General features: G+C 40.2%; 1 long non-coding RNA gene across 1 annotated transcript; it reads right to left on the reverse strand.

Moving 5' to 3' along the window:
* Window positions 1-3,168: 3,168 nt before the first annotated feature.
* LOC308361165 lies at window positions 3,169-10,759 on the reverse strand. Its single transcript, XR_013968542.1, has 8 exons — window positions 10,327-10,759; window positions 9,809-9,875; window positions 9,412-9,460; window positions 9,019-9,071; window positions 8,176-8,222; window positions 6,526-6,592; window positions 4,449-4,515; window positions 3,169-3,822 (listed from the first exon to the last, which is right to left on the reverse strand). It is a non-coding gene; the product is annotated as an uncharacterized lncRNA (long non-coding RNA).
* Window positions 10,760-11,754: the final 995 nt, after the last annotated feature.

Here is an 11,754-nt window from a genome sequence, read left to right on the forward strand (position 1 = left end):
CCATGGAGCATCTCTGTCAAAAATCAGTCCTCTTACTTTTTATATTACATTTTCGGTCACTATGATTTTCCAATCGAAAACTAAAAACGTATCAAAGTTCAAAGTTGAGCCAATCCGAATATAATCTGGCCATGACTGCCTAAATAGATGTCAAAACTCTGGTTTTGACTGTTTTGGGAAATTTTGCCTGTAGCCTACTTGACTAATCTGCATCCCTGATGTAGAAACCCTGAAAGCCTGCACATGTAGAAACTGCACTGTCATGATTTTAGAACAGGCCTCTCTGCTTGACTGTACACTTCACTTGTTTTTGCAAAACTGCTCCATGTTTACACCACTGCATTACAACCAGGGTGTTTTTCTGAAGCTTGAAGGGAATGTTTTGGCATGCAAAAAGGCTGTTTTTTTTATGTCCCCTCTTGCAGGTGCTTTTCTACAACCACTCAGAAACATGAATGGCATTCAACTTGGTACAATAGTGTTCGGTTAGGTGGAGAAAATCTAGCAGTGCCAATGAAGAGACCAGCGCAATTTAAATGTGGAAATAAGGCATACACTTATATCACTAACAAGATGACTTTTCATTCCTGTCACAGACATAATTGAAATAATGGTTTATTTCTGACATATTCACTTAGAACTTTGAATGTTTCAGGAAATAATGTAAAAGTATGATATTTCAATGTATATATCCATACAATGTGAAAAACACTAAAACTTGTTAACAACTCACCAAAGTTTGTATTGCCACTAAAGTAAAATGCAGACAAGCATTTTGGTACTAAAGACATTAGCTACCAAAAAGTTCATCAGTTTAACTAAAAGCTGAGGGAGGGACTATAAAAACAAATAAGTACATTGTTAAACAGTGAACAACATTTGGTAAAATAGTTTATTCAGAGAAAAGGTGTACTTTGTGTGTAATTTAACAGCTTAAAAGTAGGCTGATCTAATTTATGATTTGAGGAAAGTGATTTAGAATTACAACTTGGATTCATTCTAGGAGTCTGAGCTGGAGGAACTGGAGCTAGATGAACTAGAAGTTAGACTAAAAATTGAGTTAGAGGTAGAGCTGGAACTAGAACTGGAACTGGAACTAGAACTGGAACTGGAACTAGAACTGGAACTAGAACTAGAGCTGGAACTAGAGGAACTAGATGTGGAGTCTGTTTCCAAGTCAGAGTCTAACTCTGAGTCGCTTTCGAGATATCTTTCTGCAACAAACTCAAATATCTCCCACAATAGGTCTAATTCAGTATCAGAATCAGAGTCACTCAAAGTGACTGAATCAGATGGGGCCCTCGCCTCAGAAATGGAGCCTTCCCTTGGGATGCTTGGTTGCTGTGGCATGATGGTCAACCTCAGATTCTGTCTATCAGAAGGATTGGACTCAAAGACATTCCTAACTGTGGAACCTTCTTCAAGCCGGATGGTTCTTGCCTGCACATATAAAGGGAAACCAGAAACATCAGATATATCCCCACCATGGTTTTTCACTGTTCATGACGAACTACAATATGCTGGATATGAAGCTCTGAGAAAATTGGATAGGTCTGTGATATAAGGAACCATAAATCAGGTTACTTTGCTTGTTGTGTATCTGCCTCTCCAATGTGGACATGTGCCTTATGTATGTGTTCGGTATAGGCAACATTTACCCGGACTTGATCATCGAGTGCCTGCTGGTCTGTTTGTCTGACTGGTGGATTTACATCTCTCTCTGATTTACATCTGGGACGAACAATTGCAACCTGTGTGCATACATAAGGTTTTAGGCACAAATAAGACAACGTTGCTCACCTGGTAACAGCACTGGGGGTGGGGTGGCATTCATGCATTCACCCCAAGTCCATGCATCTAATTTCATAATTGAGCATAGCATTGTTATTTCATGAACCCCCTTCATATGGTTTCTACTGATAAAGTCTAGGTGTATACGACTGCATTATGTTGAAACAAAGTTCCACAAAAAAACATTGGGTGTTGTAAAATGTCAGTAGCATTTATACATCATTTCCTTAGTTCTTGTTACAGTACTTCAACAGGCTCTTTAGGATTTAAGTCTACTATACTAGCTCATCAGCAAATTGGGCAACACCCTTGTACTTGAATCTAAAAGCATTTCAGAGAGAATAACCTTTCGAGGAACCTCCTTCCTATCCCAAATACTCTGCTTAGGTTTGCTGGCAAAATTTGGAGTCCCCCTCAGGTTGTCAAACAGTCTGGCATCCATTTTACATTCCTCAGATGTTGTCGCTCTAGAAGATTCTGCAGATGGCTTCAGGTGTATAAAAGATCAGTTATGGACTAATTATAATAAAGCTGGCTTTGAAATGGTAATGTGTTTGTTCAGGTTTTCTTCCATTACCTTTAGACGTTTTGAGGTATCCATTTTGGGACAACACTGCAAGGGTTTCAATTACTGATGAATCAATTCCATCAGATTTACATGACAAAGTACTTGGATTATTGCTTGTGCAGCCCAAATACTTCATTAGCATTCAACCATTCCATTGAAGAAATCTAGAACATTCCTTTATTAGCTAGAGCCTTTCTAATGACATCACAATCCCCTGATTGAAAGTACCTCAGAATAAATGTTTATAGAACTATTTAAGCAATATAGCACGAGTGGGAGTGGGGTAGGTAAGGGATAATCCCACGGGTGGTGTTCGGCTGTAGCCATCGAGGCCGAAGGCCAAGTGGCGTAGGCAACAACACCCGTGGGATTATCCCTTACCTACCCCACTCCCACGAGTGCTATATTGCTTTTATAAAACAATTCTACGGTCAACAAATTAACATTTCAACACGAAGTTATTGATTAAAAATGGTTTATTTCGCCATTGTTTCTCCGCAACAAAAAAAATAGTTCCATTGTCAACGTCTTGGTTTGGAATTTTAAAAACTTTGAATTAACGGTTATCATCAATGAGAATGTTTCATCGCGGAGTGATTTATTTTTAGCTGTGAAATGTCCCGTAACTGTAGGTATGTTGACAAATAACCTATCGCATGGAACGTCTCTCGTCCAATCAGAAAAAGCTAAATTACGCTCTAGAACCCAATTGTTTTATAATATTTTATATATTCTAAACCATAAATATCATTGACCAAACTACAACTCTGATATAATTGAAGTAAAAAAATACCAGTACATTTCAAACGTTTATTTAATTGAACAAACAATTTGAATTACATAGACTACGCCCAAAACACTTAGTGTTCGGAATAGCACAGTTTCAGGAAAAAAAAAAAAATAATTCATTTAAACCTAGTACATCAGAACTGAAACGTTTGGAGATATTAATAAAACCGAAAGTGTGGGGCTTTAATGTCATTGTAATTGTCAGACTTTGGTCGCACAAGCGACACATTGCACATGTGAATACATGGAGGCGACACAGGACACACGTGAGGTCGTTTGTGAATTTATCTTGTGCATTTATCCCATCACTTACTGTCCTTCCTCCGGGAGCAGTCTTTAGGCGCCCAGGGACCAGGTGAGGTGAAGGTCTGTCTTGGTCAGGGACTGACGGAGTGTTCTGTTGCATGTTTTTTCTGTTGGGGTTCTAAGTGGAGGAAACCCCTTGTGAACATGAGGAGAACATGTAAACTCCACACAGAACGGCCCGAGAGACAGCCAGCCTGAGCACTGAATGTCAGGGGAGGACCTGCCCCCCAGAGCCAACAGCGCCCCATGACCTTCTTGCTGTGAGGCGGCAGTGCAAGCACCTGAGCCACCGTGCCACAGCTCCTTTGCAGTTCCTTCCACCACTGTGGGACCAGACTTTAGTTTGCACCTCAGAATGCCGGCTTAACCTGCAATTGAACAAATTGAACAGTCATTGTACTAGTCTTCCTGTCTGTATAGGAATCAATATGGACCTATGTATATATATTAATGAACGCAGTTGTATTTCAGAAGTTGCATCTATGCGAGAATCTCATAGTCTCTCCTAACATACAAAACCTAGATTTTATTTCAGAAGGTGCATCTGTGGAGGGGATCTCATTTTAATGAAAATCAGGGCCAGGATATCCTGGTACTGTAGTGCCCTAAACATCAAGCGCAACAAGAAGCCAAGCACTTACTCATTACGGCTCCGTACCAAACAGTAATGTCGCGTCCATGGATTTTTATATTGGATAAAACTAGTTATAAAGTTAGCACAGGACTACAGACTAAAACTCAACTTGTAAAGCAACTTTGCTAAGAACCATAGGTTGAGTTTCAGAAGTCAGATCCGATAGAATTTCATTCACATGAAATCAGGTTCGGGATAGATTCATCCTCAAGGCAACCACAAACCAAGAACTAAGTCTTAATATTAAAACCCTTTAGCAACACCAGCCTCTCCCCCACACCAATACAGTGGGTTTTTCCATCATCAATGGCTACAACATGAGTCTGGTGCAAGAGAGCCCAAAACAACCCCAGCACTTACTCATTTTGGATCAGTACCAGAACCAGCATCGTCACGTCCATGGACGAGTCTCTCTGGACGTTTCTTCCTGAGGGGGAAAATGAATAAGTTAAACTCTTGCAGAATTTAAAAATGGATAATGTTTGCTATGAAGTTAGCACAGGACTATAGACTTAAACTAGACTTGTAAAGCATACCGACATATGCTAAGAACCATAGGTTGCGTTTCAGAAGTCAGATCCGATAGAATTTCATTCACATGAAATCAGGTTCGGGATAGATTCATCCTCAAGGCAACCCCAAACAAAGCATTAAGGGGAAGTCTTAATATGAAAACATTTTAGCATACAGCCTCTGCCCCACACCAGTACAATGGGCTTGCTATCATCGACGGCTACAACATGAGTCTGGTGCAAGAGAGCCCAAAACAACCCCAGCACTTACTCATTATGGATCAGTACCAGAACCAGCATCGTCACGTCCATGGGCGAGTCTCTCTGGACGAGTCTCTCTAAGGGACAAAAATGGATAAGTTAAACTATTGCGGATTTTAAAATGCACATGTTTAATTATGAAGATAGCTAAGGACTACAGACTAAAACTAGAATTGTAAAGCATGTTGAGATATGCTAAGAACCATAGGTTGCATTTCAGAAGTCAGATCCGATAGAGTTTCATTCACATGAAATCAGGTTCGGGATAGATTCATCCTCAAGGCAACCCCAAACAAAGCATTAAGGGGAAGTCTTAATATGAAAACATTTTAGCATACAGCCTCTGCCCCACACCAGTACAATGGGTTTGCTATCATTGACAGCTACAACATGAACCTGGTGCAAGAGAGCCTAAAACAACCCCAGGACTTACTCATTATGGATCAGTACCAGAACCGGCATTGTCGCATCCATGGACAAGTCTCTCTGGACGAGTCTCTCTGAGGGACAAAAATGGATAAGTTAAACTATTGCGGATTTTAAAATGCACATCTTTAATTATGAAGATAGCTAAGGACTACAGACTAAAACTAGACTTGTAAAGCATGTTGAGATATGCTAAGAACCATAGGTTGCATTTCAGAAGTCAGATCCGATAGAGTTTCATTCACATGAAATCAGTTTCGGGATAGATTCATCCTCAAGGCATCTCCAAACAAAGCATTTAGTCTTATTTTGAAAACCCTTTTGCAAAACCAGCCTCACCCCCACACCAATACAAGGAGTTTTCCATCATTGACAGCTACAACATGAACCTGGTGCAAGAGAGCCTAAAACAACCCCAGGACTTACTCATTATGGATCAGTACCAGAACCGGCATTGTCGCATCCATGGACGAGTCTCTCTGATGGACAAAAAATGGATAAGTTAAAATAGTGTGGATTTTAAATGTACATTGTTAATAATGAAGTTAGCAAAGGACTACAGACTAAAACTGAGATATGCTAAGAACCATAGGTTGCGTTTCAGAAGTCAGATCCGATAGAATTTCATTCACATGAAATCAGGTTCGGGATAGATTCATCCTCAAGGCATCTCCAAACAAAGCATTTAGTCTTATTTTGAAAACCCTTTTGCAAAACCAGCCTCTCCCCCACACCAATACAAGGGGGGTTCCTTCATCGATGGCTACAACATGAGTCTGGTGCAAGAGAGCCCAACACAACCCCAGGACTTACTCATTATGGATCAGTACCAGAACCAGCATCGTCACGTCCATGGGCGAGTCCCTCTGGACGTTTCTTCCTGAGAGGAAAAAAATATTTAAATTAAACTCTTGCAGATTTAAAACATGGATAATGTTAGCTATAAAGTTAGCACAGGACTACAGACTTAAACTAGACTTGTAAAGCATGTTGAGATATGCTAAGAACCAAAGGTTGCGTTTCAGAAGTCAGATCCGATAGAATTTCATTCACATGAAATCAGGTTCGGGATAGATTCATCCTCAAGGCAACCCCGAACAAAGCATTAAGGGGAAGTCTTAATATGAAAACATTTTAGCATACAGCCTCTGCCCCACACCAGTACAATGGGTTTGCTATCATCGACGGCTACAACATGAGTCTGGTGCAAGAGAGCCCAAAATAACCCCAGCACTTACTCATTATGGATCAGTACCAGAACCAGCATTGTCGCATCCATGGGCGAGTCTCTCTGGACGAGTCTCTCTGAGGGACAAAAATGGATAAGTTAAACGGATTGCGGATTTTAAAATGCACATTTTTAATTATGAAGCTAGCTAAGGACTACAGACTAAAACTAGACTTGTAAAGCATGTTGAGATATGCTAAGAACCATAGGTTGCATTTCAGAAGTCAGATCCGATAGAATTTCATTCACATGAAATCAGTTTCGGGATAGATTCATCCTTAAGGCATCTCCAAACAAAGCATTTAGTCTTATTTTGAAAACCCTTTTGCAAAACCAGCCTCTCCCCCACACCAATACAAGGAGTTTTCCATCATTGACAGCTACAATATGAACCTGGTGTAAGAGAGCCTAAAACAACCCCAGGACTTACTCATTATGGATCAGTACCAGAACCGGCATTGTCGCATCCATGGACGAGTCTCTCTGATGGACAAAAAATGGATAAGTTAAAATAGTGTGGATTTTAAATGTACATTGTTAATAATGAAGTTAGCAAAGGACTACAGACTAAAACTGAGATATGCTAAGAACTATAGGTTGCGTTTCAGAAGTCAGATCCGATAGAATTTCATTCACATGAAATCAGGTTCGGGATAGATTCATCCTCAAGGCATCTCCAAACAAAGCATTTAGTCTTATTTTGAAAACCCTTTTGCAAAACCAGCCTCTCCCCCACACCAATACAAGGGGGGTTCCTTCATCGATGGCTACAACATGAGTCTGGTGCAAGAGAGCCCAACACAACCCCAGGACTTACTCATTATGGATCAGTACCAGAACCAGCATCGTCACGTCCATGGGCGAGTCTCTCTGGACGTTTCTTCCTGAGAGGAAAAAAATATTTAAATTAAACTCTTGCAGATTTAAAACATGGATAATGTTAGCTATAAAGTTAGCACAGGACTACAAACTTAAACTAGACTTGTAAAGCATGTTGAGATATGCTAAGAACCAAAGGTTGCGTTTCAGAAGTCAGATCCGATAGAATTTCATTCACATGAAATCAGGTTCGGGATAGATTCATCCTCAAGGCAACTCCAAACAAAGCATTAAGGCGAAGTCTTAATATGAAAACATTTTAGCAACACCAGCCTCTCCCCCACACCAATACAAGGGTTTTGCCATCATTGATGGCTACAACATGAACCTGGTGCAAGAGAGCCCAACACAACCCCAGCACTTACTCATTATGGATCAGTACCAGAACCAGCATTGTCGCATCCATGGGCGAGTCTCTCTGGACGAGTCTCTCTGAGGGACAAAAATGGATAAGTTAAACTATTGTGGATTTTAAGATGTACATTGTTAATTATGAAGATAGCTAAGGACTACAGACATAATGTAGACTTGTAAAGCATGTTGAGATATGCTAAGAACCATAGGTTGCGTTTCAGAAGTCAGATCTGATAGAATTTCATTCACATGAAATCAGTTTCGGGATAGATTCATCCTCAAGGCATCTCCAAACAAAACATTTAGTGTTATTTTGAAAACCCTTTTGCAAAATCAGCCTCTCCCCCACACCAATACAAGGAGTTTTCCATCGACAGCTACAATATGAACCTGGTGCAAGAGAGCCTAAAACAACCCCAGGACTTACTCATTATGGATCAGTACCAGCATTGTCGCATCCATGGACGAGTCTCTCTGATGGACAAAAAAAAAATGGATAAGTTAAAATAGTGTGGATTTTAAATGTACATTGTTAATAATGAAGTTAGCAAATGACTACAGACTAAAACGGAGATATGCTAAGAACCATAGGTTGCGTTTCAGAAGTCAGATCCGATAGAATTTCATTCACATGAAATCAGGTTCGGGATAGATTCATCCTCAAGGCAACCCCAAACAAAGCATTAAGTCTTAATTTGAAAACCCTTTAGCAAAATGTGAAAGAAAGTATTCGTATATTTTATCATGAATGTTTTGACTAAAAGGGAATGCTCAAAACTGCTGTGTGTAAGTGTTCTGCTTTTGTTGGAAAACCACTCAATAGATTAAGGCTGTAAAAACAAATACCTGAAGGAATGTTTTTATGACATAAGGAAGCAGGTTGCACCATTACCTGAAACAAACTTGTTGCTAGGCAGAAGTTAAAGTTAGCCATCTGCACCTGCGTTTTCTTACTGCTATATTGTGAAACCACTGTTAATGATCAATGTATTTTGTAACCACTAATTCAAATCAAATCAACTGTGTGAGCAGGGGCACGGCAGAGGTAATTTGAAACAATTGCCTTCTCCGCCGGGCCCGGGCGTAAACAGTCAAAAACTTTACTCTGGGTTGTGGTGTCTTTATTCTGAGAAAACAAAGTAAATGTTTAGGGTTTTTCCCTGACACAAAACCAGCCTCTCCCCCACACCAATACAAGGTTTTTTTTCCATCATTGATGGCTACAACATGAGTCTGGTGCAAGAGAGCCCAAAACAACCCCAGGACTTACTCATTATGGATCAGTACCAGAACCAGCATTGTCGCGTCCATGGACGTTTCTTCCTGAGGGGAAAAAAAATATTTAAGTTAAACTCTTGCAGAATTTAAAAATGGATAATGTTAGCTATAAAGTTAGCACAGGACTACAGACTTAAACTAGACTTGTAAAGCATGTTGAGATATGCTAAGAACCATAGGTTGTGTTTCAGAAGTCAGATCCGATAGAATTTCATTCACATGAAATCAGGTTCGGGATAAATTCATCCTCAAGGCAACCCCAAACAAAGCATTAAGGCGAAATCTTACACAGCCTCTGCCCCACACCAATACAGTGGGTTTGCCATCATCGACGGCTACAACATGAACCTGGTGCAAGAGAGCCCAAAACAACCCCAGGACTTACTCATTATGGATCAGTACCAGAACCAGCATTGTGGCATCCATGGACGAGTCTATGAGGGACAAAAATGGAGAAGTTAAAATATTGTAGAGTTAATTATAAAGTTAGCAAAGGACTACAGATTAAAACTAGACTTAAAAAGCATGTTGAGATATGCTAAGAACCATAGGTTGCGTTTCAGAAGTCAGATCCGATAGAATTTCATTCACATGAAATCAGGTTCGGGATAGATTCATCCTCAAGGCAACCGCAAACAAAGAACTAAGTCTTAATATGAAAACCCTTTAGCAACACCAGCCTCTCCCCCACACCAATACAAGGGTTTTTCCATCATCGATGGCTACAACATGAACCTGGTGCAAGAGAGCCCAAAACAACCCCAGCACTTACTTACACTTACTTATTATGGATCAGTACCAGAACCAGAATTGTCACGTCCATGGACGAGTCTCTCTGGACGTTTCTTCCTGAGGGGGAAAAAAGGATAAGTTAAACTCTTGCAGAATTTAAAAATGGATATGTTAGCTATGAAGTTAGCACAGGACTACAGACTAAAACTTGTAAAGCAACTTTGCTAAGAACCATAGGTTGCGCTTCAGAAGTCAGATCCGATAGAATTTCATTCACATGAAATCAGGTTCGGGATAGATTCATCCTCAAGGCATCTCCAACAAAACATAAATCAAGACTATCTGCGTTGTTAATCATAGTGGTCATTTTAGCATACCGCTGGCCGGCCTCCGAGGAGCCATTGACTTAATTTAATGTTAGCAGCTCGACAAACAAACAGGGAGTTTTCATAGTTAATGGATGTATTGACGATCAACACAAAAAGATTAAAACAATTCCCATGAAAGGAAGTTCATGTCAATATGCTAAACCAACTAGGATTTAAAACTAAATTAAAATGAACATTACCTCAAATGCTTTTGACACGTGGTTATAGGCTTCATGTTGGTCGAGAGCAACCACTCAACTTTGAAGACAGGAGGCTCTTCTTCGCTCCGTCTGTATTATAGGCTCTTCCAAGATATGCAGATCTCCAATTCATCTTGTAGAACAGTGTACACGATCAAGGTCTACATTATGTTTAACAATAAACGCTTCTGCAGCAGGTTGACCACGTGTCTGGGATGTGTCTTCGAGGAGAGTGAACCGCCTGGTGTCGGAACGATAATTCACAGATTAGAAGTTCCCAGATCAATTTCACAGAAGCGAAACGTTGTTTGAACACGAACTGCGCCTCTTTCCAACCATAGTAAAGTAGACAACGAGCTACAACCTAATTTGCATCAAAACGAGCTCTCCTCCGAACTGGAAACATGTGCCCCCGACTTTGAGACGACCCCGCACTGTAGGAACCGTCTTCAAAGTGCACCGTTGCTCGCTCGGCCTTAGACCCCTTTTTGTTTCGTCTTTCTTTTTTTCTTTTTTTAGAGGTTGGCAAGCAACTTTTAGTGTACATTACCGCCACCTTCTGTACTGGAGTGTGGATCTGAACACCCTGACTAAATCCTATAAAATAAACCTGTTTTTTTTCTCCAGATTTTCTTCGTTTGTTGGATACCTTCAGAACAACTTTTTCTTGATTCAGGAGAGTTTCTTTCTCTGCCAATGATACATTGGACTCTGCTCTACAGTACTACATGCATGGTCTTTTGACTACATCCGCAACAGAGTCCATCAGCATGTTTATTCATTTTTAGGGTGTTATTGAGTCACACATGTTCAAATCTAATTTTTGATATGATGTTTTCTTCCTGATTGTTCCTTACAGTAGTCTTGCTACCCCCAACAACTTCTTTGAATTTAGTACAAATTTCTTCCTGTGTTTTCATGGTCCCACATATATTGCCATATATCTCAAACCTTGATCTTTATGATGCTTCTAACTTCTGCTTTACTGTGATATTCATTGACGTCTATTTCTTTTTTCAGTATTGCTTGTTTTGCATAGCTATCAGCCAGTTAATTTCCTTTTACTCCCATGTGCGCTGGAACCCACCCAAAGGAAATTCTGATTCCTGACTTCTGCATTCGATTTGCTAACTGCAACACCTCATACATAATATCTGGTCTTGATATAGAGTGCATCTTTTTTAACGAGACCAGAGCTGACCTGGAGTCATACCATATTGACACACATTTGGGCCTATACTCTTCCACTCACATTAAAGCCAGTCGTATTGCTGCTAATTCAGCTGTTAACATATCCATCATCAGTCATTCTTTTCACCACTTTTACATTTAGCTTTGGGAACACAAAAGCCAACCCCATTTTACTCACTACCTTTTCAATATGCTCTGCCCACAGAAGCTTTTGATCAAACCACAGCCCCAAGTACC

This window comes from Sprattus sprattus (genome assembly GCF_963457725.1).
Source record: "Sprattus sprattus genome assembly, chromosome: 2".
NCBI lineage: Eukaryota > Metazoa > Chordata > Actinopteri > Clupeiformes > Clupeidae > Sprattus > Sprattus sprattus.